Below are 27,896 nucleotides of genomic sequence, written 5' to 3' on the forward strand. Positions count from 1 at the left end.
TGAGGACAGCAAGTTAACTAAAGTGCAATGTTATCCTTCCGGTCTGTCAACGCTCCTTAATTCTCCATTACACTATGAGCAGTCAGCCATTATTAATTCATTGTTGCCTCCACTTACCTTCTGAAATCATTCTCGTGTAAAAAATTCTATTCGGCGGGAATGATGTAAAACGGAAGACTTGCATTTATATAGTGCCTTTCACGACCTCAGGACATCCCAAAGGCGAGAGTGCTGCCATTGAACCAAGGCAGACACATGGTAAGCAGTCATGATGCCAGCGACCAGTTACATGATATGGGACCTCAAAGAATATTGGGCTCAAATTTCCCCAGGAATTGCCCCGTTTTGTTTGGAGTAAGTAGCTTTTTTTGGAGTAACCTAAAAATCGCAAATTTCCCCATTTAACTTGCTCCAGTGTAAGTCAGTTAGTTCGTTTTTTTTCTAGTTTTGTTTTTTCTCTCCAAAAGGGGGCGTGACCAGCCACTTACGCCTCTTTTGGCCATAGAAGCAAATTTGGCCAGCTAAATGTTACTCCAAACTAACTTTGGCCAGTGTATGTAGGCACAGAAAAACCTTACCTACATTTAAGAAATCAGCGCAGGTAGCCAGAGATTGGGGGGGTGGGGGGGTGAGTTAGAGAATTCTAAAGCACTAAACACTTTCACAACATCAGCACAACATCACAACAACTTCAGCACAACAGCTGCACAACATCAATAAAAATAAATGAAAGATAAATCAGCTACCGAAAATAGAGCAGTCCGACTTTGCCGACTGCAGAACGCAGTCCTCCCACCAGGGCTAGGGGCGGTAGGCACGCATGACTGTAGGTGTAAGGGATTTTTACTTTTTACAGTTGTTCCTAAGTGTTTTGTGGCCCTACTGGAACATGATTCAGTTTTAATGCAAAATATCTTTTATTGGATATTTTACAATGCACTTCAACAACAACTACCGCAGCAACAACAGCAAAGAAAGGCTGCACCCATCCCTCACCCACATCTCGGGGAAAGTGCACTTCCTCATAGGGTCGGTGATGGTGGTGGCGGGGGAGTTGGGGACCCGGCTTGCGTCTCACCGGTGGCTGGAGCATGGATTGAAGTGGGAGTGGCATTAGAGTATCCGGCCTTTGTGTCCTTATTGCAGTAGCTAGCTCCCTCATGGCACCTGCCATCGTTTGCACACCCTCTGAAATGCCCGCCCTGACTTCCCGTCTTAGTGCAGAGATTTCACCCAATAGTATTGCGACCTCATCACGCACCCCGCTGACGGTCACCACGAGTGATCGGGTAAGGGCATTGGTCTCCTCACCCACTGACATAACCTGATTAACATCTGATGAAAACTGCATCTCAGGAGAGACTGGTCGGCTTCTCTTTCCCCTCGCTGTGGGTCTGCCTAGTGGCACCCCTCCAGTGCGAGGCGCAGGCTGGGACAGTGGGGCACTGGATGTTCCAACATGCATTTCACCACCGCCACTGGGACCCGCAACCTCGGAAGGTGTGAACCCATGGAATGTCGCCGCGGAGCTCGTGAAGGTTTCTGGCCGTGTGGTGCCTTGTGCTGTGGACTGATCCATATCGCGATCAGCATTCTCCCGTGAACACATTTCCATGGACCCCTCCTCCCCCCACCCGCCTTGGTCTGGAGCGCACGCATCTGGATCTTCTGGTGGATCTTCAGGATGTTCAGAATTGTCTTCTTCTCCTGCAAAATACAACAGAACAGTCAAATGGTTAGCAGCACAGGAGGGGGCAGGATGGGTGGCATGAGTAGTCTCACACGTAGCAGACCAGTCAGCAGGTTGATTTGAAGGGCGACGATGCATTTTAATGACTCACCCTCACCCTCGCGTGTGGGTCCAGCTTGTGTAGAGCTGATTCTTTTCCTGCCGGTGCGACTCAGCAAGGCAGCGACCCTCTGTTCCAGGGGTGATAGTTGGTGCAGATTTGGCGGACCTCCTCCTGTTCTAAGTCTTTCCCTTTTGTTGTGGGCCAATTTGTTCTGCAAAGATGAAAATATAACTTTTCACACATGGTGCGCTTCTGATGGGTGGGACATATACAGATGGTCACGTTTACAATTGCAATTCCATTTAAAGGTGAGGATATTACTTACACTCACTACTTGACCAATGTCCTGCCGTTTCTTTTTGCACTGGCTTCCAGATCTTGTGGTATTCACCCCTGCGGAGTATTCTTCTGCAACTACGTTCCATCGTCTTATCATTTCTTTGGGTGGAACTTTTGTGGGACCACTCTTACTGACATCGAGCTCCAGCCATTTGTCCTCAATGACAGTGACTCCACTTCCTCATGGAGGAAATTCTTTGTTCTTGTTGCACCCTCTTGCGTCATTGGTGTATTGGACTTACGCTCAGGTAATCTTGAAAAATCACAGTCCTCACCTTTCTTCCACCTATGCAGCACTCCTTTCCACTCCCTCAGCCACCCAAAAATCACTATTCACACCTTATCTTTATATATGGGTCCATTGCCAATGCCGCTGAGGCACTGAGGACGCTCTCCCTTTAATTGGCCGGTTGCCAAGCTCCATTGCGCATGCGCGCACGCTGAAACGGACACGCGTCCCCCTGCCGGCACTCGAGGACATGCTGGGCCCAAGCCCCGCCCCCTGCCGGCTGCGCTGAGCAAGCGCGGTCCAAGCTCCGCCCCCTGCAGGTTGCTCTGCGTCACGCCACAGGGATCCAGGAATGGTCAAACTATCCCGGTAAGTTTTCGGCGTGTTTTTTCCCCCCACGAAGTCGGCATACCACGACTAACTACGCCGCTCTAAGCAGCTGGGGAAATAAAGCCTTGTGGTAAAAACAGAAAGTTGTGGAAACGTACTGTGCATCAGTCCGCAGTCTGAAAGTGAAAAATCAGTCAATGTGTCTTGTGGGACTGCTTATTGGAATCAGTTCTGCTTGAGGGTTTTCACCTCAAACATGAACTGACATTTCTTTTTCAGATAAGAACATAAGAAATAGGAGCAGGTGTAGGTCATACGGCCCCTCGAGCCTGCTCCGCTATTTAATACGATCATGGCTGATCCGATCATGGGCTCGGGTCCACTTTACTGCCCGCTCCCCATAGCCCCTTATTCCCTTATCGGTTAAGAAACTGTCTATCTCTGTTTTAAATTTATTCAATGTCCCGGCTTCCACAGCTCTCTGAGGCAGCGAATTCCACAGATTTACAGCCCTCTGAGAGAAGAAATTCCTCCTCATCTCAGTTTTAAATGGGCGGCCCCTTATTCTAAGATCATGCCCTCTAGTTCTACTCTCCCCAATCAGTGGAAACATCCTCTCTGCATCCACCTTGTCAAGCCCCCTCATAATCTTATACATTTCGATAAGATCACCTCTCATTCTTCTGAATTCCAATGAGTAGAGGCCCAACCTCCTCAACCTTTCCTCATAAGTCAAGCCCCTCATCCCCGGAATCAACCGAGTGAACCTTCTCTGAACTGCCTCCAAAGCAAGTATATCCTTTTGTAAATATGCTGACTGACTGCCCATTTGTGGTTCGACAGGGAGAGCCTTTGTGTAACGTCTCATCTGCAAGACAGCACCTCGGACAGTGCTGCACTCCCTCAGCACTGCACTGAAGTGCTAGCCTGGATTTTGCACACACGTCTGTCGGGGTGGGGACCTGCACCCACAACTTTCTGACTCAGAGGCGCGCGTGCTGCCCACTGAGCCACAGCTGACAGTTAGCGCTGGATAAGAGTCTACTTTCATTCTACAGCGGCCTCGAACAAGCCAGGCTGTGCATTCAGTTTAGGTGAGCAGCCAAAAGCGCATGCCCTGGACACTGCAACTCCGATTTCTTAATAGTGCTGATAAAAACATCAGCTGTCACATTGACCTGACAACAATACAGCTACAAATCCTGCGTTAGGTCCTGAATTTGTAGTCCACAGCAGTACGGTGAGCTGTTACATGATGGCAACATGAGGATATCTCGCCCTCCAACTGACACTCTGCCTAACCTTATCACTGACTGGAATGCTTGAACGTAAGTATTTTTCCAGAACACCGAATGAATCATTCAGTATCGATAGCGTGTACTCCGCAAAGTGCGGCAGGAATGATACATTTGTCACCATCTGTCCCAGTGAAGGAAATCTGATCGGGCGAGTACAGTGTCCAGAGATTCAATGTGTGGCTCCCTGTGCTCTGGAGGAGGCAATACAGGTGCAGCGTCCCAAATCCAGAACCCTCGGGACTGAGGCCGTTCCGGATTTTGCGTTTTGCCGGATTTTGGAACGTCTTTCTGACATCGCGAATCCGGAAACACCCGAGCCCAGGTTCGGGTGTTTCCGGATTTCTGAACGTCAGAAAGGGGGGGGCGGGGGGGGGGGAGAGGGGGTGCTCGTTGATGAGATGTTTGGGTCGCTGGGCAGGGCTTCGCTGCCGAGGACCTGATCGGGCGGGGCCCTGCCTCCGTGGAGGAGGTCCTTGTCTGACCCGAGGTAGGTGGACTCAGGCAGCCGAGGTAAAGGGGAGGGAGGGGGGCCAGGACGAAGTTGGTTTGCCAAGGTGTGTGGGGGGTGGGGGGGAGTCCGGATATCGGAACATTCTGCATTCCGGAACTCCGGATTTTGGATGTCGCACCTGTACCTTCAACTCGATCGGCAATGATGGCATGCTGGTAGTTCTTGGTCTGTGTTAGCACAGGTCAGCAGGTCATCCACAGGCCTAAGATTCTGATTGGACCTAGGGTCCAACTCAAGCAGGTCACTCCGGAATGGGGGCGGGGGGGAGGGGGGTTAAGAAATAGGGACATAAGAACACAAGAAATAGGAGCAGGAGTAGGCCATGCGGCCCCTCGAGCCTGCTCCACCATTCAATGAGATCTTGGCTGATCTGATCATGGACTCAGCTCCACTTCCCCGCCCGCTCCCCATAACCCCTTATCTCCTTATCGTTTAAGAAACTGTCTTAAATTTATTCAACGTCCCAGCTTCCACAGCTCTCTGAGACAGCGAACTCCACAGATTTACAACCCTCTGAGAGAAGAAATTCCTCCTCATAACCTTGTTCCGCCGGAATCTACCCCTTTCACCCTGCTAGGGTGCTGGGTGGGTGGGGAGGGGTGGGCGATGGAGGGAGTGCGGGGGAGGGAGAAAGAGGGCCAATTCGTTGCCCGTGCCCAGGGTTGGATTAACCCTGGGGCGGAGGAGGCTGCAGCCCCAGGCCCAGCAAAGAACATAGGCCCACCAAATAAATGTCGGAAAAAAACATAAGCCCCCCCCCAAATAGGCTGAATAGAATAGACAATTAGGCCTCGAACTTGGTGGCCTTACCGCTCACTGCCGACGGCTGCCAGCGAGTTTTTTGGGCGGTCTCCCCTCGGTGCCAGTTTCCTCTCGGCCTCCCGCTGGTGGGAGGGGGAGGGGAATACCGCTGGGAACAGCCCGCTGACGTCCGCTGGCAGATTCATCTGGGTGGGAGTCGGAGGCAGCAGGGGGAAGGAATGCCGCGTGGAGGCAGGTCTAACCCTGACGGTAAGTATGAAGACCTGGATAAAAAAAGGTTAGTAAACTGCTTTTATTTTTTTTTTCCAGCGATTCAGGTGAATGGGGGTCTCCTGAAGGTTTTCCAGTGGGTTTTTTTTTTTGTGTAAGTGTTTATTTTTACGTGTTTTCCCCCCTCCCTGGGCCTGACTCAATCCTCGGCGGCACTTCGGCGAGGGTTGCATTTGCCGTTGAGATTGGGAGCTCCCGCCCGCTGTCGCCCACATTCAGGTCTCTCGGCAGTCCTTTGGGCGGCACTTGGGCGTGCCTTAGCTTTGACCAAGTTCGGGCCCTAAGTCCCTGATGATTACAAGCTACAGCGGAGAACGATTGTTTTCTGTGCTCAAGGGAGTGAAAAATCAAATTCGGTCAACGATGGGCCAAATCCGACTGAATGCCCTTTCACTTCTGTGTATTGAATATGACTTGTTGGCGACTATTGAAATGGGAGACATCATTGAGAAATTCGCATATAGGAAGTCTTGCAATGTTATCTTGTAAAGTGTAATGTATTTAACCCTGTGTGACACCTGACCACCAGAGGGCCCACCTGTTGGAGTCCCAAGGGATCCCAGCATCCCTTGGGAGCACAGTATATAAGCAGGCCACCCACGAGGTACCTGCACTCTGGAGTCTTATTAAAGGAGCTAAGGTCACACTTGCTCATTGTACACAGTACTCAGTTTCATCCTTTATTATGAGTGTACCATAAAGTATCTACAGGATATATACTTGCTTACACAGGCTAGATTCTCTTGTTTATACCTATATGCAGAAGTACCTATATACACTAATGTACCAATATACAGAACAGAACATGTACTAGCCTGTTTTATTTCACATGTTATTGAGAGAAATTTGCATATATGTATAGGAATCTAGGATTGCAATGTCACCAGAACCAGAATATATACCTACTTGATACAGAATATATACTTTCATTGTTGAATATACTGGCCTATGTTTCCCTAATCAGAATCAGAATCATATACGTAATGTGATGAACATGAACAAGCATAACTATCGGCCCATTTGGATCAGGGCCATCAGGCCCTTAATCCCGCCCTGCTGCAGGCACTGGGCGCCAAGGATGGGTGTCTGGGTAAGCTCCTGGGCTTCGCCAGGAATTCTGCCCATTACGTATTCCGATGGCTTCAGGCGAGAGCTGGCGTGAGTACTTGATGTCCCAAGCAAGGCCCCAAAACATCTGCAGGCTAAGGCAATCCAGCCCATCCAATTAGTCCCACCCCTCCCTCTTTCGCCCGTAGCCCTGTAAACACTTCCTTTTCAAGTGTTTATCCAATTCCCTTTGGAGAGCTGTTACTGAATCTGTTTCCGCCGCACTTTTAGGCAAGCGTACCCAGATCATAACATTGTGTAAATTTTGGTGGTCCGCCCAATTTCCTTTTATTCGTTGTGTAGAAATTTTAATAGAAGCATGAAATATTACCCAATTATCCAGTCATTATCACAATCATCACAGTTGCTGTTCTACACACAACGTATAATTAATCACTGCCAAACCTTACCTTGTGGGCAGTGGTGGTGTTTAGGGATCCATAAAACAGATGTTGTCAAGTGTTTACGGTTGTTGGGTGTTCACTGAATCAAGGGCTAGGCAGGCTGCAGTACAATTATCAAATTGACGAGTTTCGCTAAGATTTTTCTTTTAAAATTCTCATCAAGGTAAGGGTGGGGGGGTTAGCGCTATGGAAGGGGGAGCTTTCCATGTCAGGCAGCCAGTTTTAGCATCAATGCAATGCTGGGTCAGCCCGACGCAGAGTAATGCTCCCTCTACTCTGCCCCTATATTGTGCCTCAGCCCCCAACCTCAAGCTCAAAAGATGGGTCCTTTACATCAACATTGTGGCATCTTTTATAAAAACATAAGAACATAAGAAATAGGAGCAGGAGTAGGCCATACGGCCCCTCAAGCCTGCTCCGCCATTCAATAAGATCATGTCTGATCCTATCATGGACACAGGTCCAGTTCCCTGCCCACTCCCCAGAACCCCTTATTCCCTTATCGGTTAAGAAACTGTCTATCTCTGTCTTAAATTTATTCAATGTCTCAGCTTCCACAGCTCTCTGAGGCAGCGACTTCCACAGATTTACAACCCTCTCAGAGAAGAAATTCCTCCTCATCTCAGTTTTAAAGGGGCGGCCCCTTATTCTAAGATCATGCCCTCTAGTTCTAGTCTCCACTATCAGTGGAAACATCCTCTCTGCATCCACCTTGTCAAGCCCCCTCATAATCTTATACGTTTCGATAAGATCACCTCTCATTCTTCTGAATTTCAAAGAGTATAGGCCCAACCTCCTCAACCTTTCCTCATAAGTCAACCCCCTCATCTCCGGAATCAACCTTGTGAACTTTCTCTGAATTGCTTCCAAAGCAAGTATATCCTTTCGTAAATATGGAAACCAAAACTGCACGCAGTATTCCAGGTGTGGCCTCACCAGTACCCTGTATAACTGTAGCAAGACTTGCCTGCTTTTGCAATAAAGGCCAAGATTCCATTGGCCTTCCTGATCACTTGCTGTACCTGCATACTTTTCAGGCAGGATGTATAATGGGCGGCTAATTCCATATCGTCTAAAGTAAAAATAACCCCCCCCCCCTCCCCACCTCCCAGTGTCATGTATCCTCCATGGTTACTGTTTGTACAAGGTGTGCCACTAGAGGGCACAGCAGTGGGAGACTTGTAGGTTACCAGTACAGGTGTGCCCGGCCCAGTATAAAAGGCAGGCCACCAGGTGTGATCCTCACTCTAGAGTTATCAATAAAGGACTAAGGTCACTACAGTTCAAGTACAACACATTGCCTTGTGGCGTCATTATCAGAGCATCTAAAGACATAACAATTGGCGACGGGTTTACGGACCTTCACGCGAAAATGGCTACCCTTGGTACGTTGCAACAGTTCGCCGATGGGGATGATTGGGACGCCTTCGTGGAGAGGCTCGTGAAGACCATTTCTTCACAGCACATGATGTGGCAGGCGACAATCCGGCCACACTGGCTGATGAGCGCAGAGCTATCCTGCTAACCAGTTGTGGGCCCACCCTCTATGGCCTCATCAGGGACTTGCTGGCACCAGCGAAGACAACGACCAAGACATACAAGGAGCTTGTAATGCTGATCCAAGAACAACTCAAGCCCAAAGAGAGCATCCTCACAGCCAGACACCGGTTCTACACCCACCGACAGCTCGAAGGCCAGGAAATCGTGAAATATGCTACAGATCTCAGGAGGCTGACGGCACCGTGTGATTTTGGTGACCACCTCAACGAAGCACTGCGGGACATCTTTGTCATTGGAATCGACAGGGAAGTGAGAACAGGCCCCCGAGTCCCTTAACCTAGAGTGCGTCGAGGGGGGCTAACCAAGTAGCTCTGTGCTGGCGTTGCAGAGGGAATCACAAGGCTCACCAGTGCCGCTTTAAAGACTATGTTTGTAAAGGCTGCAGCACAAAGGGCCACCCCCCCAGTGAATGTGTAAAAGAAATATGACTCCCTGTGTAAATGAAGAGTCTGCAGATGGCCATGAATCCAGCGCAGATTATGATACGATGGTCTGAGAGGCAGTTCAGCCCCATGATGAGGTATATGGCATATTTACCTGCACCACCGAACGTTCCCCGTTGAGGATGGAAGTTGAGATAAATGGCGTTCCAGTCTTCATGGAAGTGGACACGGGGGCGAGCCAGTCAGTAATGAATCAAGAAGCCTTTGAGAGGCTATGGGACAATCAAGCTGAACGAACCAAGTTGGTCCCGGTTCAGGCAAACCTGCGCACCTACCCCGATGAACTTATCCCAGTCATTGGTAGGGCGGATGTAAAGGTACTCCATGATGGCGCGGTGCATAAGTCACCTCTGTGGATTGTTGCAGGTGACGGACCAACACCACTCGGAAGAAGGTGGATGGAGAAGATCCATTAGAGTTGGGAAGACTTCATACCTCCAGCGATCGACGTCCTCCACCCTCAGAGGCAAAGCAAGTGGACCCGGCACCGGAGAGCAGACCAGCACAGCACCCGAGATACAGACCGCTCAGCACGACTGCCTGGAGATAATCCAGCTGAGACAACCCAAACGCACCTTCCAGGCTCCAGTGGCAAGACACCTGGGAGTCCCTGTCCAAAGACCGCCCTAAGTGGAGGAAGTGCATCCAGGAGGGCGCAGAGCACCTCGAGTCTCGTCGCCAAGAGCATGCAGAAATCAAGCGCAGGCAGCGAAAAGAGCATACGGCAAACCAGTCCCACCCATCCCTTCCCTCACCGACTATCTGTCCCACCTGTGACAGGGAATGTGGTTCTCGTATTGGACTGTTCAGCCACCTGAGAACTCATTTTAAGAATGGAAGCAAGTCTTCCTCGATTCCGATGGACTGCCTATCATGATGAGCGCATTAGAGTGACAACATGCTGAGAAGACTATAAAGAAACATGTAATGTTTGAGAGAGGCACGATGAAATCGACTTTAAAATTTGTGATAATAATAGGTGGTCCTCAGCAAACCACTTCAGTACAAGGTTCTGTATAACATATGATTGCACTTTCATAATGGAGAGGGAACTTTGAAGAGCAGCCAACTGAGTCGCACAACAGAAGTTTCTGCTGATTAAATGCAACTCCTGATTAAATGTAGAGTATTGTGGTAGCAGGTCTTTCTATAGCTTTGGCACTCAGACTTCACACCTTACAGTCCAGCACCTTGCCAACCAGCACAGCAACTGCGTTGCTCTCTTCTTTCCAAAGCGCTATTGATAATGATTTCCGCGGCCTCTCAAAAACGAGTCGTCCACAGCAATGTCATATTACCAAAGACTCCTTGCGGGAAACAGGTGCCACAGAGATTCAGCAAACCTTGGCATTTGGTGAGCAACAACAGCAGCGAAATAAACCATTCAAGAACCAAACAGGCAAAAGAGAGAAAGAGCCAGAGAGAGAGAGAGAAAGAAATAAAGAGAGAGAGAGAGAGAAAGAAATAAAGAGAAAGAAAGAGAGAGGAGAGAAATAAAGAGAAAGAAAAAGAGAGATAAAGCGTGAAAGAGAAAGACAGCAAAAGACAGAAAAAGAAAGAGGGAAGAGGGAAAGGAGAGAAAGTGAGAAAGAGAGAGAATGAGAAATAGAGATTGAGAAAGAAAAAGAGAAAGAGAGGAGAGAGATAAAGACAAAGACAGAGAGATAAAGAGATAAAGAGAAAGACAGCAAAAGAGAGAAAGAAAGAGGGAAAGGAGAAAATGAGAAAGAGAGAAAGGAAAGAAAAAGAGAAGGAGAGAAAGCGAGATAAAGAGAGAGAAAGAGAGGGAAAGGAGAGAAAGAGAGAGAGAGAAAGAAAGAAAGAGAAAGGAGAGAAATAAAGAGAAAGGGAGAAAAAGAAAGAGAGAAAAAAAATATTAGTAGTGAGAAGCATCATGGACACACATCCCAGTGAGTTTCTGAATCCAGGCCGTTGATGCAAATTAGAAACAGTAGTGGTGCCAACGCCAATCTATGGGATGTCCCATCAGCACATCCCCTTCCCTGACATAAATCTCCCAACTAGTACCTAATGTTTTCTGCCCTTTCAGCCAATTTCTTATCCCAATGTTTACCCTCAATCCTCAATCACTTTGAGCTTAACTTGTAGCCTTTCGTACAGACCTTTGTTGAGTGCTTTTTGGAAGTCCAGCTGCAACAGGTCATAGAGCTTCCCTTCGCCCCTCAGGATGACCCTTCAAGAAAAAGACAAGGACAGCCAGGATTTTCCTCTTCTGAGTACTGACCCACCGTTTACTGGATTGTTGTTGTGTGTTTATGGCAAGCTGGACCACTTAAAGAAAGACTTGCATTTCTATAGCGCCTTTCACAACCTCAGGATGCCCCAAAGCACTTTATCTCTCTTTTTCCTTCTCTCTCTTTCTTTCTCTTTTTCTCTCTCTTTATCTCTCTCCTTCACTCTCTTTCTTTCTGTCTCTCTTTTTTTTCGCTCCTTCTGGGTTTGGCCGCAGCCTCTCCACTCACCAGTCAGAGAGGATTGGGATGTGTGGAGTGTGTTATGTTGAGTAGGACAGTAAATGTCACATTAGTGCAAAAGCTGCATTCACGGGTTTGAAGATTACAGAGGCCAATACATCGGTGCCATCTGTTCCACAGACCCAATGGTGTGCGTTATAACAGTTCATGCAGAAAGTCCTCGGTTATCTCACATCACATGAGGAGAGTCAGTGACGTAACAAAATGCTTCCCAGCGTGATCTTAAACAACATCAGTCATAATGTAGTACAGCTACTATAAGCTCTTTGAAGAATTATTGACTCTTTATTGTCATTGAAGAAGAAAGAACGACTTACATTTATATAGCACCTTTCATGACCACCAGACGTCTCAAAGCACTTTACAGCCAATGAAGTACTTTTGGAGTGTAGTCACTGTTGTAATGTAGGAAACGCAGCAGCCAACTTGCGCACAGCAAGCTCCCACACACAGCAATGTGATAATGACCAGATAATCTATTTTTTTATTATGTTGATTGAGGAATAAATATTGGCCAGCACACCGGGGCTAACTCCCCTGCTTTTCTTTGAAATAGGGTCCTGGGATCTTTTACGCCCACCTGAGAGAGCAGACTGGGCCTCGGTTTAACGTCTCATTCGAAAGACGGCACCTCCGACAGTGCAGCACTCCCTCAGCACTGCACTGGAGTGTCAGCCTGGATTTATGCGCTCAAACTTATTGGGCAAAAACATTAGGAGGCAACCTGAGACTCAGCTCCTTTCCGCTTCTCGTTAGACTCACTTTTCAACACTTGAGGAAACTTGATTTAAATTGATGGAAAAGGACATAGCAAAACATGTAGAAAATAATCTGTACCGCTTCCAGCGAATTTTTCACTCAAGTGTTATAGATGCAGGCAGGTAATGTAACTTCCTTCAAAATCCAATTCCACTCCAAGTCAATCTTTCCTCTACTTCTACAAAACAACAACTTATTTCGATCTTAACCACCCATTTTCTCTTGGACATTGTGTAACCATTTACACTTCCCCCGGACCGAGCTTTTGACTGTAATAGAGCTGGAGCGCCGGGCCCTGGAATGTCGTGGGCGAAAGTGAGGGTACGGGGCCCAGAAGAGCCCAGGGCCCAGGGCCCAGGGGCAGCACGAGTCAGCCCACACCACGATATGTGTGCGCAGAACAGGTCTCCAGTTGTCCTGGTTAACCCTTGCCACTGGATAAAGGCCTAGCTCTGTCAAGTCCGTGTGGTGGCCGATGTGCAATGGCCACCACACGTTAAACAAATCCACGCACAGGCATCTTCCACCCCCCTCAACTGGAGTTCAGGACTGGCTCACCGGGTCCTTCATTGAAACATCTGTGAACTCTTGTGAAAGCAGATTATCCTCGTTCGAGGGATCACCGATGATGGTATACTTGTCCCATTATCAGCTTCTCTTGCCTCGTACCATCGTCCCTTTTGTCATTTAATCACTCCGCCCTTCTCACAGACCTTTCCATTTGATTCATTTCCCCCCCCCCCCCGCCACAGCCTTTTCTCTTTCCCTGCACTTGCTTAAAGCCTGTTCCGTCTCTAACTTTCCTCCAGTTCTGATGGAAAGTCGTCAACCTGAAATGTCGGCCCTGAATTTGCGGTCGGAGACCTCCCGCGGGGAAATGCTTCCGATCCGCAAATAAAAAGTAGGAGGTAGGGTGACTTGTGGTCCTGGGGCTCTCGGGGTACGGGCGGGAGGAGGCCCACGTGTCTTTGGGGCGCGGGCGGTTCGTGAGCACCCCCGGGATCACGTGGACCGACCGGCCCAAACAACGTACGGAAACCCCATAAGTATGAATGGGAATACCCCCCAAAAAATACATCGAGACGTCAAATAAATTTAAAATAAAACCATTACATATTTAAAATTAATTAAAAATTTCATTTTTTGAAAAATAATTTTGCATATTTTAAAGGGGCTAAAAACAAATGTACCTTATTTTACAGGTTTTTAAATGTATAAGTTATTGATAAAATTTTATTTTTCTGTTTGTCAAAACACTGACAGTGGTAAGGGCGAGCCTTACACCAGGCGTAAGAACTTCACGGGCATTCGCTGGGCAGGAGTTGGAAAAAATAGCCCCCTCTCCACCCGGGAAGGCCATTTTCCCGGGAATGCAGCGATTCTTGACAGATTGCCAGTTGCGGGTTTTCGCGCGTGTGCAGCGCGTGCCTAAACCCGGAACCTGCGCGGCTCCTCGGGCACGGGCACACCTTGTAGGGGCCGCAACTTCCGGCCCCCCCCCTAACTCTGTCTCTCTCCACAGATGCTGCCTGACCTACCGAGTGCTCCCTGCAATTTCTGCTTTTATTCCAGATTGCCAGCATCCGCAGTATTTCGCTCTTATCTTAATTAATAAGGCGTCCGACTGACATCCTGGCAAGCTGCAGGGACTGGATAGGGAAACCATCGTTGCCTGACCTTTCTCTGTGGTTCTGCAGAGTATTTTAAGCAAGTGCGTGCCTTTGCGGAGTGGTAGCGCCCTTGCCTCTGAACTCTGACCTGTGGATTGCCAGTAACCAAAGCTAACATGCCTTCACCTTAGATGTTTCTGGACAGGCAGGTATAATCAGGGATGTTCAAGAGGGCAGAATTAGAGTAGCACAGACATCTCGTGGGGCTGTGAGGCTGAAAGAGATGTCAGAGATCGGGAGGGACGGGGGATCTGTAAACAAGGATGAGAATTTTGAAATCAAGGCGTTGCTTAACCACACCAATTTGAGCGTTTATTTGGACATAACGGGGAGAACCCTGCAGAAACCAAGGCCCGATTGTATCTCCTTGTATGCAATGACAAGGCCCATGAAAGTGGGATAGAGAGAAAGTCCCATGCCATTTTTGTCTGAGTATGTGTATCAGGATTTTATGAAATGTATTCTGATGTAGCCTGACTCGCACCAAGTCCTGTTAACCCATCACCCCCTGTGCTCGCTGAACTACAGTGGCTCCCACTCCGGCAACACTTTGACTTAAAATTTGTCATCTTTATATTCAAATCCCTCCATGGCCTCACCCCTCCCTATCTCTGCAACCTCCACCAATCCACAACCCCCTCCAGATCTCTGCACCCCCTCCAATTCTGGCCTCTTGCGCATCCCTGATTTTCATCCCTCCACCATCGGTGGCTGTGCCTTCAGCTGCTGAGGCCCCAGGCTCTGGAACTCCCCCCCTAAACCTTTCTGCCTCTCTACCTCTCTCTCTCCTCCTTTAAGACACTGCTTAAAACCTACCTCTTTGATCTCCTGCTCAGTGGTTTAATAATCACTCCTGTGAAGTGCCTTGGGACATTTTTACTACATTGAAGGCGCTATATAAATACAAGTTGTTGTTGTAGTCCTTCATTTGGGTCAAATTCAGAAAAGTGATCCGAACTGGTTTAAGTCATCCCCGGCAAGGGATCAATCTTTTTCAGCATTCATAATCAGTACGTTCACCCAACAGTAGTTATCCTCTGTCCCTCATTATGCTCCTGATGCCCACGGATCTTTTTAATTACTGACAATCATTCATGAGTATAGAAACTTATTCATGATCGCCATCAGTGGTTGTTTCAAGGATGGGGCGAGAGGTTAGTCAGCCATGGTCTGAAGCAAGATAGCTGCATATGGAGCCATCCAACACATATAACTTTAGCCTCATCTGGTTCAGCCTGTGGCTTGTATCCATCGAATAACTTGGTCGCATTCCAAGCAAGATGCAAAGTTATTGGGAACTTTGCCCTAACTTAAAACAAAAATAATTGTGCCGGGGCATTTAATATATTTGTGGTTACTTCCAATAAACATTAGTTGAATTTGGCTTGATGGGTTACTGGCCGTCAAGGCAATTAACCGTCCGGTTCTTGGCCAGGAGAAACGAAAGACTTGCATTTCTACAGCGCGCCTTTCACGACCACTGGACGTCTCAAAGCGCTTTACAGCCAATGACGTACTTTTGGAGTGTAGTCACTGTTGTAATGTGGGAAACGTGGCAGCCAATTTGCACACAGCAAGCTCCCAGAAACAGCACTGTGATAATGAGCAGATAATCTGTTCCTGTTATGTTGATTCAGGAATAAATATTGGCCCCAGGACACCAGGGATAACTCCCCTGCTCTTCTTCGAAATAGTGCTATGTGATCTTTTACATCCACCTGAGAGGGCAGACGGGGCCTCGGTTTAATGTCTCATCCAAAAGACGGCACCTCCGACAGTGCAGCACTCCCTCAGCACTCAGCCTAGATTGTTGTACTCAAGTCCTGATTGGTACTACCAGCATCTGCTGAAATGACCATAATATTGATAAGAGAGGTGGGGTGAGAGACATTTAATAGTCTGCCAACTTATGTGTGCAACAGCTCAATTCTGACTGCAGTCTTAACAAAACAAAAATAGAACTATTCATGTCTTGCGAAGAAGGCCATCGTTTATGGACAATCCCCAAAGTGTTTGCGATCGAAGACCAGACTGGAAGCTGACAATATACAAGGCTGATCGAGCAAGCAAATGGAGAGGGATTGTTTAATACAGTGACAGTGCTGGATTCTGTAATGATCTTGCAGTGCAGTTGTTGGAGCAACTAGTTGAGGACACAGATTGATTCTCTCCAATCGATTCGTGCTGCCATGTCCCTAACAAGGTAATTGCATATGTTTCTATCCCCCTTTCCCCACATACAATCACTTTTACAATCAAGAGCAAGTCAGGAGCCAGCAACATCAGTTGGCTCCTCCGACAACAACAACAACTTGCATTTATACAGCGCCTTTAACGTAGTAAAACCTCCCAAGACATTTCAAAGAATCGTTATCAGCCCGAGCCACATAAGGTGAAATTAGGGCAGGTGACCAAAAGCTTGGTCCAAGAGGTAGGTTTTAAGGAGCGTCTTAAGAGGAAGAGAGAGAGGGAGAGACGCGGAGAGGTTTAGGGAGGGAATTCCAGAGTTGAGGGCCCAGGCAGCTGAAGGCACGGCCGCTAATGGTGGAGCGATGGAAATTGGGGTTGCGCAAGAGGCCAGAATTGGAGGAGCATAGAGATCTCAGGAAGTTGTAGAGCTGGTGGAGATTACAAAGATAGGGAAGGGCGAGGCATCAAAATAAGCACACATTTTAATCTCTGTTAATTTAATCATGTAGATCTACAACTTTTACCTTTTCTCTGCAATCAGCTGCAATGTAGCAGGTTTAATAAGAAAACCAAGAACCCTCTTGATACGTCCTTACTACACAGTATAAATGCACACGAGGCCCATGCTTGAGAGAAGGTCAGTCTGTGACCTGTCCTTCATTCCTTAGCATTCAAGTGATGAAGGTGGGTGGAGCTTCCCCTTTTATACCTGAAGGTCCAGGTTAGGAGTGTCTCCCACCTAGTGGTCATTGTTCTCACAGTATACAACTTAGGTCAGATTATACATGGGTTACAATGCTGGTTGAATACATGACACCACCTCCCCCCCAAAGTCTTATTGGGATCACAGGTTGAGTCTCTCTGGTGGTTTACGCTCTCTTGTGGAGCGCCTGAGTTGGGGCTCCGGTTGTTGGGCGCTGGCCTGAGTGTCTGCTGTTTGTGGTACCTCAGGCCTGTCCGGACTGCCCACAGTGACTGGGCTCTCCTCCCTTTGGTTCCGGTGTTCGGTCACCTGAGGTGGAGTGAACTCTACATCGTGTTCTTCCTCTGCTTCTTCTATGGGGTTGCTGAACCTCCTTTTTGTTTGATCCACGTGTTTGCGGCAGATTTGTCCATTGGTAAGTTTAACAACCAGAATCCTATTTCCCTCTTTGGCAATCACAGTGCCTGCAAGCCATTTGGGCCCTGCAGCGTAGTTGAGGACAGAAACAGGATAATTTCCATCAATACATCGCGCCCTCGCATTCCTGTCATGGTAGTGATATTGTGGCTGGCGCCTGCTCTCGACAATTTCTTTCATGGTGGGTGTATAAGGGATAGCCGGGTTTTGAGCGTCCTTTTCATTAGCAGCTCTGCAGATGGAACCCCTGTGAGCGAGTGTGGTCAGGATCTATAGGCCAACAGGAGGCGTGATAAGCGGGTTTGTAGGGAACCCCCTTGGATTCTGAGCATCCCCTGTTTGATTATCTGCACTGCTCGTTCTGCCTGGCCGTTTGAGGCCGGCTTGAACAGTGCCGTTCTGACATGGTTAATTCCATTGCCTGCCATGAAGTCCTGGAATTCAGTGCGTGTGAAGCACGGGCCATTGTCGCTGACCAAGACGTCTGGTAGACCGTGGGTGGCGAACATTGCCCATAGACTTTCTACCGTGGCAGAGGCTGTGCTTGAATTTAAAATGTCACACTCGATCCATTTGGAGTAGGCGTCTACTACAACTAAAAACATTTTTCCCATGAAAAGACCTGCGTAGTCCACATGGATGCATGACCAAGGCTTGGCGGGCCATGGCCAGGGGCTTAGGGGGGCTTCCCTGAGCGCATTGCCCAGCTGGGCACACGTGTTGCACCTGCGAACACAAAGTTCCAGATCTACGTCTATCCCTGGCCACCAAACGTGTGACCTGGCAATTGCCTTCATCATGACAATGCCCGGGTGCTCATTGTGGAGTTCTCTGATGAACACCTCTCTGCCCATCTGGGGCATGACTACGCGGTTTCCGCACAGTAGGCAATCGGCCTGAATCGAGAGTTCATCCTTGCGCTTGTGAAATGGTTTAAATTTCTCAGGGCATGCCCTGTACGTGGCTGCCCAGTCCCCATTCAGGACACATTTCTTGACTAGAGACAATAGCGGGTCTCTATTTGTCTAGGCTTTAATCTGACGGGCTGTCACGGGTGAGCCTTCGCTTCCGAAAGCTTCAACAGCCATGACCATCTCAGCACCATGCTCGGTAGCCCCCTCAGTGGTGGCTAGTGGGAGCCTGCTGAGTGCATCGGTGCAGTTTTCAGTGCCTGGTCTGTGCCGAATTGTATAGTCATAGGCGGCTAACGTGAGTGCCCACCTCTGTATGCGGGTCGATGCGTTTGCATTTATGGCCTTGTTGTCGGCCAAAAGGGACGTTAGGGGTTTGTGATTTGTCTCCAGCTCAAATTTCCTGACAAACAGGTACTGGTGCATTTTCTTCACCGCATATACACCTGCGAGCGCCTCCTTTTCTACCATCCCGTAACCCCTTTCTGCCTGGGACAGACTCCTGGAGGCATAAGCTACCAGCTGTAACTGACCCTTGACATTGACATGCTGCAACACACACCTGACACCATAGGACGACACATCGCACGTTAACACAAGTTTCTTACATGGGTCGTATAGTGTTAAGAGTGTTGGAACATAACAAATTGCGTGCTATATTAAAAGCCCTCTCCTGGCTGTCCCCCCAGACCCATTCGCGACCTTTGCGTAGGAGCACGTGTAGCAGCTCTAACAGCATGCTCAATTTGGGAAGAAAGTTACCAAAATAGTTCAGGAGCCCCAGGAATGAACGCAGCTCCGTCGTGTTACGGGGTCTGGGTGCTCTCTGGATCGCTTCCGTCTTGGATACAGTAGGGCTGATCCCGTCTGCTGCTACCCTCATCCCCAGGAATTCTACCTCTGGAGCTTTTTCAGTCGCAGCGCTACCCAGTCCAGTCTGCGTAGCACCTCCTCCAGGTTGTGGAGGTGTTCTTCAGTATCGTAACCCGTAATGAGGATGTCGTCCTGAAAAACCACCGTCCCTGGAATCGACTTGAGGAGGCTTTCCATAAATCGTTGGAAGATTGCGGCGGCCGAGCGAATCCCAAACGGACATCTGTTGTACTCAAACAACCCCTTGTGTGTCGTGATGGTGGTCAGCTTCTTTGACTCACTCGCCAGCTCCTGGGTCATGTAAGCTGAGGTCAGGTCCAATTTTGAAAAAAGTTTGCCACCGGATAGCGTTGCAAAGAGGTCCTCCGCTCTCGATAGCGGGTACTGGTCTTGGAGTGACACCCGATTGATGGTGGCCTTGTAATCGCCACATATCCTGACTGACCCATCCGCCTTGAGCACCGGCACGATCGGGCTCGCCCAGTCACTGAATTCGACTGGCGAGATGATGCCTTCCCTCAGCAAGGGGTCCAATTTGCCTTCTATCTTTTCCCGCATCACGTACGGTGTACTGGCCTGGCATCCGGGTTTATGTGAATCTCTACTTTGGCCCCCATGAAAGTGCTGATGTCAGGTTGAAATAATGAGTCAAATTTGTCCAGGATCTGTGAGCATGATGCTCGCTCCACGAGGAAATTGCATTGACATCGCCCCCATTCCCAGTTCATGACAGCAAGCCAACTCCTCCCCAGTAGTGCGGGACCGTACCCTGGGACAACCCAGAGTGGCAACCTGTTCTCCGAATCTTTGTGGGTCACGACTACCGTGACGCTGCCTAGCCCCGGAATGATCTGCTTTGTGTAAGTTCGTAGCTGTGCGTCAATCGGCGATAATTTTGGCCTCCTGGCCTTGGACGGCCACAACTTTTTGAACTGTTTGATACCCATCAGGGACTGGCTGGCACCCGTGTCTAGCTCCATTGATACTGGGATGCCATTGAGGAGCACTTTCATCATTATCGGTGGTGTCCTGGTGTATGAACTGTATACGTGCTCCACATGAACTCGCTGAACTTCAGCTTCCAGCGATTTCCCTCAGCGTTCACTTCTGCAATTTCTGCAGGTATTTTGCTCATCTCTGCAAACTCCGGCTGGGTGTATGCCTCCACGCCTCCAACATGAGCTGTTGTTTGAAACAAAAGGTCCCTTGCCAGTCGATCGTCCCTGACTGCCCCTGTTATTGTCCTTGAGTGCGCCATTAACAGGTGTTGATGGCCCCATTACTGGCCGCATTGTCCCTTGCAATGGCGTGAATCGCCGTTCAGCTAGCCATTGTCTCTGTCGAACTCCCCCTCTGGGTTCGACTACATGTTGGGGCATGCCCTTGTCTGCCTGGAGAACTGTGTGCTGCTTTAACAATGTTGAATCTCTGTCCCAACCATTCCTTAACACAGTACTTCTCTGTTCTGCTCGTGGCCATGCTCGCATGGTTTAAATCCCAGTTTCTCGTCGCCATTGATATGTCCTTACTACACAGTATAAATGCACACGAGGCCCATGCTTGAGAGAAGGTCAGTCTGTGACCTGTCCTTTATTCCTTAGCACTCAAGTGATGAAGGTGGGTGGAGCTTCCCCTTTTATACCTGAAGGTCCAGGTTAGGAGTGTCTCCCACCTAGTGGTCAGTGTTCCCACGGTGTACAACTTAGGTCAGTTTATACATGGGTTACAATGCTGGTTGAATACATGACATCTCTAGTGGGCTTTTATTCGCTATGTGATGGAGCAGGACAATATAAAATGGGCAGGGATTGAGCGCTATTTTCATCCGCAGGGTAATGCTTAGTAGTTCAAAAGATAGCAATTACCCATTAAATCCTGAAGCTCTGTACGAATATTTGCATAAACTCTCTGGTCTGTGAATGATTATGCAACACACGGTGTCGCTAATTGGAACACAATAGAAGCACCCCAAGAGTATGGATTGTCAGAAAAACCTTGGATTCCAGCAGATGCCAAAAGACTTACAGATTCATTACATTTGCTGAAGGTCAGTGGTGATGTACTCGAGCCTCGGCAACATAAAACCAATTAGCCCCATTAATCCCTGGCTTAGAAACATAGAAACATAGAAAATAGCAACAGGAGTAGGCCATTCGGCCCATCGAGCCTGCACCGCCATTCAATATGATCATGGCTGATCCTCTATCTCAACACTAAGGGCCCAATTTTGGCCAACCCATTTCTTTGGCGCACCGACCCTTTATGCGCCGACTTTGTGCGCTGGAAAGGGCGCCAAAAAACGTTCTTAGTATCCTGGCCCCTCTGCTGAGTGTCCCGGGTCCTGACGTGGTGTCCATGCTGGAGTGGGGGGGGGCGGAGCTACAGCCCTGCGCTGAAAACACTGCCGGTAGCTGTCCGCATGCGCAGTGGAGTCTGCGCGCATGCTCCCAGCGTGTCCTACAAGCTGTCAGCAGGAACCGATGTTCGCCGCCCTTAGCCGTGGCCGAATGGTTGCCCGCGTCTGAGTGCAGCTCAGGCTGTCAGAACCCTACCCGAGATGCCGTCGAGCCCAGCCTTTCCTCTCCCTCCCTTCCCGCCCCCCCCCCCCCCACTCCCCCACCAGCCTCCTGATGCGTCTTTGTCGGCCGCCCCTATCCCAGGCCGAATGGCCTCCCGTACAGGCCGGCCTGCTGCCTTCCCCGGCCCAAGGTAGGATTTACTTAAAATATTTAATTGTTAATCAATTGTTTACCTGAGTTCTTTATTTTTATTTAGTTATTTTAACTTTTATTTGTAATGTTTGCTGCTTGGTGCTTGGGTGCAGGTCTTTACTTACTTACCTGCGCCGATTTCTTAACTGCCCGCAATGTTTTTCAGAGCTGGCCACATACGCTGACCTAAATCGATTTGGTGTAAGTGTTAGCTGGCCAAAGTGGCATAAATGGCCAAAACTGGCGTAAGTGTCTGGGAACGCTCCCCACTAAAAAAAAATCGTACCGAACTAAGTTACTCTGGAACAAGTTTATTGGGGAAAATGTTTTTTTTTAACTTACGTCAGAAAAACCAACTTACTCCAAAAAAAATTGAAGCAAGTCATGGCCAAAATTGGGCCCCATATTCCCGCTTTTTCCCCATACCTCTTGATGCCTTTTGTTTCTAGAAATCTATCTATCTCCCTCTTAAATATATTCAGTGACTTGGCCTCCACAGCCTTCTGTGGCAGAGAATTCCACAGGTTCACCACTCACTCAGTGAAAACATTTCCCCTCATCTCAGTCCTAAATTTCCTACCCCGTATCCTGAAACTGCAACCCCTTGTTCTAGACTTCCCAGCCAGGGGAAACATCCTCCCCACATCCTGTCTGTCCAACCCAGTCAGAATTTTATACGTTTCAATGAGATCCCCTCGCATTCTTCTAAACTCTAGTGAATACAGGCCTAGTCGACCCAATCTCTCCTCATACGACAGTCCTGCCATCCCAGGAATCAGTCTGGTGAACCTTCGCTGCACTCCCTCTATGGCAAGTATATCCTTTCTTAGGTAAGGAGACCAAAACTGCACACAATACCCCAGGTGATACCTCTCAGTGCACAAAAGAAACAATGGGTTAGACTTTCCACTATGGCCGTTATTGACCAACAATGGCCGATATTTCCGGCCTTCATGCTTTTTTTATTTTTCAGGATTGCTGGAATATCGCCCATTTTAAAAACTGTTAGTTTTGCCTTTTTAATTTGGGCGATAGCCTTAGCGATGTGAAATGGGACTTAGCGATGTATTCAGTCATGCAAGGCTGGCGTCCTTGGCAATGGCCATTCAGTGCATGTGCATTTAGCAAAGAACTTTTCCCACCGGGGTTGACAGAGAGGACAGGAGGCCTGATCCCCATCAATAACATTATAGAACCTTTTTTTTATTCTACTGTTGTAGAGTGTAAAGTAAAATCCATCAGCCAACTAAGGTGAACTCCATTTCTTTCCTCATGGGCTGACATACCCTAGTTCTGCTTCTATTTATACTGTGGGCCAGAGGGAGGGGAAATCCACGATTTATTAACCCTGACATTACAGCAATGGACTTGTATGTAACTTTTCTCATTTTATTCTCCCACCTCTATTCTGCAGCATGTGATTAATGATGAATACTGGTTGAGAAATGACAGGCCCCATCACTATAAATCACTATAAATGCCCTTAATTTGTCCTCAACAAGTACAAATGTGATTAGATGATTGGCAAGAGTCAAAAAGGTTCCTAAAAACACTCACAAATTGATTCTCCTGACAACCTTTTACTCCAGATTCTCTCCGTAGTGCCGAGTTATTGCAGCTTTTCTTCAGCCTATTTTTGGGCCAGCGATCATTTGGGCGAATTGTAGGCGAAATGCCGAAAGTAGCGCTCGCCGATAATCTGGGCAACAATCGTGCGCAAGTTTCCATTTTAAGCACTATTCTCGGCCTTGCACGAGGATGACCTCATTTTTTTTTAAAATAGGCCGGGCGATGCAGCTCATTCCTATGTGCCGAAAGTTGGGCCGGTGATAAATGGGCGATAATCGGACGCTAGTTTCCACTTTTCAGCAAATATGGGCGATAGCATGAATCTCAGCGCTTATATGGGCTCTAATTGGGTGATGATGTGCCGAAAGTCTAGCCCAAATTAATAAGCAAAGGTCCCCTTCAGTATCCCGCTCGGAAGCATTCTTGACAAAGTGCGAGTCTTGTATAGATCCGAAACAGACCCACACACCACAATCGGCAAATCCCTTCTTGAACGACTACAAGACCTGGGGCTGGATTTTCGCTATATTGCCGCCTCTGTTGGCACCCAGGAGGGGCGGTAATGGCGGCGGGGATGGTTTCCAAGCGGACCGTCCTGAAAACCAAGTGGTCACAGCTATCCCGGCGGTGGAGAATGATGGAATTGGTGAGTGAGGTCAGTTTGATTGGTTTGTTTAGTTTTATATTTGCGGTGTAGTTTATTGTGGGGTGTTTAAGGTATTGGGAATGTTTGTTGTCTTTTTAGTTGTGATTTTTTTTTGCCACAGCATCCTCTCTTGGGGCGCTCCGAGGCCGGCTCTTTAGCAACCGATTTTCAGTTGCTCAACCGGCCTAACGCCCTAAGAGAGGTGTGGAATGCCTCCCTTAGCACTGCGCCCCACACTCAGGGCGCATATTGCTGACTGAGGCGCAAACTGCTCCCGGGCGCAAACTTTACCGCCCCGAAATGGGCAGAACCGGAAAAAAGTCATCCTAATAGAGCGAAAGGCTGCCCTGATTGGCCAGGGATTCCCAGGTGCCGGTGGGGATGTTGCACTTTATCGGGGAGGCTTTGAGGGTGTCCTTGAAATGTTTCCTCTGCCCACCTGGGGCTCCCTTGCCGTGTAGGAGTTCCGAGTAGAGCGCTTGCTTTGGGACTCTTGTGTCAGGCATGCGAACAATGTGGCCCGCCCAACGGAGCTGGTCGAGTGTGATCAGTGCTTCGATGCTGGGGATGTTGGCCTGATCGAGAACACTGACCTTGGTGCGTCTATCCTAAGCCTGAAGGTTGGTGAGAAGTACCTGGATGTGTCTTTGCTGTATTGCGAAGAGATGGCAGTTTCATTCTTAAACCTGCCGGTTTATGTTGAGGACGATGTGCTGATAAAAAAGTTGGAGTCGTGGGATATTAGACTTTGCTCGGTAATAAAGAGGAGATATTATCCTGGAACGCAGGTAGCCGATGGAACCCGTTTTGTAAAAGTGCAGTTCCCAGAGGGAGTGAAGTCATTACCCTGCAGCATGAAATTCGAGACAATGGAAGGAGTGCAGTACTTCCGGGTTCTGCATGATAATCAGGTGAAGGCTTGCTATTACTGCATTGGACACAACCACCTGTAAGAAGCTGTCCAGGCCTGTACTGTTATAACTGTGTCCAGGCAAGTCTGGCCACATCGCTCGGAACTGCAAGGCAGAGAGCTGTGCGGTTTGTCGCAAAGGCCCCACCCGCTGTGAGGGTGAGGCAGAAGGAAGCTCCTTGAGCAACGAGGAGATGGGAGGAGGAGCAGGAGGTGGGAGTGGAGTGGCCAGAAGAGCGGAGCAGGCGGAGGACACAGTCAGAACGGAATGAGGAAAGAGAGCACGAAGAGGCAGAACATTGTGGAGCAGAAAACAGGATGGAGATGGTGGAAAACACACCAAGTATGGTGGAAAAGGACAAAGTCAGCAAGGGACATCACGGGTCAGGGACCGAGTTGAGCCATAATATGGCTCATCTTCAGGGGTCCGTGGGGGGAGCAGAGGCGGGTGCGGGGTGCGGGGTAAGTGTAAGTACTCCAAAGAGAGACGGGGAGTTGTACATCTCGGGGAGCAGGAAGGGGCAAGACCAGGAGAGGGTGCAAGAAGCAAGAGCCTTAAAGGGGCAGCAGGACTGGAGCGGGGAGACAAAGACATCAAAAAGGAGCAAGATGGGTGGAGATGCGCCATTGTTCCAGAGAGAGAAGAAACGGGGAGCAAGGGTCAGCGGTGGAGGTGAGGTCGAAGGGAGTGGCACTGTTGGAGAAACCATGTTAGCAGGAGGACTCTCTAAGGGAGATTCAGTATCTGACGGGGAACAGGGACGGGAGATTATAGAAGAGCTCGAGAGTGAGGACATAGAATTGGGGTGTGGGGGGGCATCGTGTGGAAAGGGAAAGATTAGTGAGGGGCAGAAGGAGGGAGAAGGGGCAGTTCCATGGCCTAAATTTAATGTAAGGAAGAGGTTGAAACTGAAGGGAAAGTTGTTTTGGATCAGTAATAACGCGACGAGTAAGACAACGATAGGATGTATTAACAGCTTCACAGCAGCGGATGTTTTTGGGGACCCTCTGTAAAAGATGTCCCACCAATGGTGTACCGTAAGGTCAGTGACCGTTGCCGCAACTCTGACCAAGGTGCTTTCACTGTAACTCATAGCAACTTGCAGAGTATGAAGAGTACGCCCTCGTTTGCTCAATTCGTCAGTGACCTTTTGATTATCTTTTAGAAATTGAGCTAAATGAGTTAGCTCTACAGTAGGACGGTGCGATGACGCACAACATTTTTCCATCGTCCCAATCGATATGATCTATTAGAATGAAGGTCATATATGGTATACACATCTTTAAAGCAAGCATTTAGAGGAGGATCTTTACGGGAGCCGTCAAGATAAATGGGATAGACACTAATAATAGAAACATGATTCTGTCCGATTTCATGTAAAATTGTATCATTGTATGGTACAAGTGTCCAAATACATGTTCCCGCTGTATGCTGTAGGGAGCATGGTTCAAACACAGTTGTGTGCAAAGGACACACCATACCTAAAGGCCATATTTGACAATCTTGAGCTTGCTGAGTTCTATTGCTAGCATCAATTCATCCACCCTTGAACTTGGGTACCCACAGATTTTGGCCATACAGGTGGGGAAGCACTATAAACTGGCACCAAATGTTGTTTTTTGTAATATTGACTATTCACATAGTAAAGTTACACCCCTGGTCATCACAATGTGTATGTTGCATATCAGGTTTTACCCCTAGACTTCTATTGCCGAAGTGGAATATTTTGCTCCAACTATTTGCATGCCCTGACATGGCAATACGTCCTAACTCGGCCCTTAATAGTTGCCGGGTTACTTCTTCAAACATGCATTGTGTGTGATGACCTAATTCTTGTTGTCGCCCGGTGACACTCCCTATCTCTTAAGTAGTTTTATCCATGTGTTCCCACCGCATGACGTCCGACAGCCAACTAGAAAACATCTGTCCTGTGAGACCTCTGTCCCATGCATTTCGCAATCGAATTGCATCTCCAGTGAGTCTCCCTACCTTTTGTATTTTGTAAATTAAAATGTAGGACCTCAAAAGTAGTAATCTCGGGATTGCTACCAGTGCCACGTGCTAGTCAGAGAAGGAATCGCAGGATAGCGCAGATGAATACGTGGCTTGAGCAGTGGTGCAGCAGGGAGGGATTCAAATTCCTGGGGCATTGGAACCGGTTCTGGGGGAGGTGGGACCAGTACAAACCGGACGGTCTGCACCTGAGCAGGACCTGAGCCAATGTACCAGGGGGAGTGTTTGCTAGTGCTGTTGGGGAGGAGTTAAACTAATATGGCAGGGGGATGGGAACCAATGCAGGGAGACAGAGGGAAACAAAATGGAGACAAAAGCAAAAGACAGAAAGGAGATAAGTAAAAGTGGAGGTCAGAGAAACCCCAAGGCAAAAAACAAAAAGGGCCACTGTACAGCAAAATTCTAAAGGGTCAAAGTGTAATAAAAAGGCAAGCATGAAAGCTCGGTGCCTCAATGCAAGGAGTATTCGGAACCCTGGAGAGGGCTCTGAGCTAGTTAGAGTGGGTGAGAGATCAGATGAACAGGACCCCAAGAAAGAATGCAAAAGGCAGGGGGCAACAGAGCAGACTAGCACTGGGGTAAGTGTAAACCACAAGGTGATAGGAAGGGACAATATGTATGAATATAAAGGGGCTGCAGGAGGGGTCAAAACTAAAAATCATGGTTAAAAAACTCGTATTAAAACACTCTACCTGAACGCACGCAGCATTCGAAATAAAGTAAATGAGTTGTCGGCACAAATCATTACAAATGGGTATGATTTGGTGGCCATTACAGAAACGTGGTTGCAGGGTGGCCAAGACTGGGAATTAAACATACAGGGGTATCTGACAATTCGGAAAGATAGACAAGAAGGGAAAGGAGGTGGGGTAGCTCTGTTAATAAAGGATGATATCAGGACAGTTGTGAGAGACGATATTGGCTCTAATGAACAAAATGTTGAATCATTCTGGGTGGAGATTAGAGATAGTAAGGGAAAAAA

Source organism: Pristiophorus japonicus, chromosome 15 (genome assembly GCF_044704955.1).
Source record: "Pristiophorus japonicus isolate sPriJap1 chromosome 15, sPriJap1.hap1, whole genome shotgun sequence".
NCBI lineage: Eukaryota > Metazoa > Chordata > Chondrichthyes > Pristiophoridae > Pristiophorus > Pristiophorus japonicus.